A 2,397-nucleotide genomic window follows, 5' to 3' on the forward strand; every position below is an offset into this window, starting at 1 on the left:
AATTTTATAGTAATTACATGATCAACTAAGTGTTTCGTCTTAAGTAGAATGATCAATTGACCAATTTGATTTGAAATAATTAAAATTAAGTAATTATTAGTAATAACTAAATTGATTTGACTAAAATTAAAGATGAATTGATAATTTAATTACGATTTCAATTAATCTCATAGTAATTACATGATCATCTAAGTGTATTCGTCTTGAGTAAAGTGTTAATTCACCAATTTTATTTGAAATGATTCAAATTAAGACATTATTTGTAATGACAACATTGATTTAACTAAAATTAAAGACGAATTGATAAGTTCAATTACGATTTCAATTAACATGTTGCAATAAATGAGTAATCTGTTGGAAAAGACCAAACAGTTAAAGACATTTGTTGAAAATGACCAAACATATATAGACATCTGTTGCAACAGATGACTAACCTGTTGCAATAACTAACTCATCTATTGAAAATTATCCAACAAATATAGACATCTGTTGCAACATATGACTCATCTATTGAAAATTATTAAATAGACAAAATATATGTGAACTCAGAATCAAAATGAGCCACAGAATTTAAAAAGTGACCAAAATAGGTCACCTATTTAAAAAGTTACCAAAATAGGCTAAACGTAATAATTTATGACCGAGGAAAAAATGCAGTGAATTATCAAATCAATTAAAAAGATACTAAAAAATGAGTTGTTCAACATAACAAAAAGTTACGTTCTTAACTTTTTTATAGCAGTGGTCCCCACCCACAATTTCTTTTTCCACAAATGTCCCATCACTTCTACTTTTTCCTCTTTTTACATATAATAATTATGAATTTTTTGATTAGTTAAATTTATTTATATTTTACATGTAGTTCAAATAATTTATTTTTTCCTCTATATAATAAATTCTTACGTTTTACACAAAAAAATTTAAAAATAGAAGTATCAATTACCTTATTAGCTTAACAATTTTCTTATATTTATTCTATATAAAAAAATAATCACTTCTATCCTTAATTATCCGATTTCTTTCTAAAAAAAATTTATACTTTTGAGTTTTCCTCTACTCCAAAATAGTGAAATGTTGAATTATCGTCGATCAAATATGCTACTATATACAAAAATTATATTTTTTTGGTGTGTTAAAAATATGAAATTAATTTTTTCAGATAGTGATTCATCGTAGTTTTCGATTAGTGTTTCGATTAGGATATTGAGGAGACTCACATGCACAAATACGTTTCATATTATAATTAATGGAGTAAAATCACAATTTAATTTAGGAACACTCTTAAATTAATATAAGAAAATATATTTTTTTAGGAGCACTCCTAAAAAAATATAATTCTTGTATATAGTAGTATATTTGATCGATGATAATTCAACATTTCACTATCTTGGAGTAGAGGAAAACTCAAAAGTATAATTTTTTTAAAGGAAAATCGGATAATTAAGGATAGAAGTGATTACTTTTTGATATAGAATAGATATAAGAAAATTGTTAAGTTAATGAGGTAATTGATACTTCGTTTTTTTATTTTTTTTTTTATGTAAAACATAAAAATTTATTAGAAAAATAAATTATTTGAACTACATGTAAAATATAAATAAATTTAATTAATAAAAAATTTCATAACTATCATATGTAAAAAGAGGAAAAAGTAGAAGTGATGAGACATTTGTGGAAAAAGGAATTGTGGGCGGGGGACCACTGGTATAAAACAGTTAAGAACGTAACTTTTTGTTACGTTGAACAACTCTGTTTTTTAGTACCTTTTTATTTGATTTGTTAATTCATTGTATTTTTTTCCTCGGTTATCATGTAAAACATAAGAAATTCTTACGTTTTATATTTTTTTTTAGAAAACGTAGGAATTTCTTATGTTTTACAAAAAAAAATGTAAAGTGTAAGAAATTCTTACGTTTTTGTAAAAGTCAACTCCGTTAAGAAAAAAATAGAAAATGTAATAAATTATTACGTTTAGCCTATTTTGGTAACTTTTTAAATAGGTGGCCTATTTTGGTCGCTTTTTTAATTTTGTGGCTCATTTTGGTTCCGAGTTCGATATATGTTGAAAAGCAATTTAATCAAACAAAATCGATGAAGAAAAATTGAAAAATAAAGCTAAATCAGTGAAGAAAAGTTGAATTTAAATAAAATCAATAAAAAAAGATTAAAATCGAAGTATAAAAACCAAGAAAAACTAGTGAAGAAAAATTAAAAATCGAAGCAAAATTGATGAAAGAAATTTAAAAATAAAGCTAAATCCAAGAAGAAAATTAAAATCAAACAAAATCAATTAAAAAAACTAAAAATTGAAGCAAAATAGATGAAGTAAATCTGAAAAATGAAGCTAAATTCATGAAGAAAATCTAAAAATCAACTAAAATCAGTGAAGAAAAATTA

Source organism: Capsicum annuum, chromosome 11, assembly GCF_002878395.1.
Source record: "Capsicum annuum cultivar UCD-10X-F1 chromosome 11, UCD10Xv1.1, whole genome shotgun sequence".
NCBI lineage: Eukaryota > Viridiplantae > Streptophyta > Magnoliopsida > Solanales > Solanaceae > Capsicum > Capsicum annuum.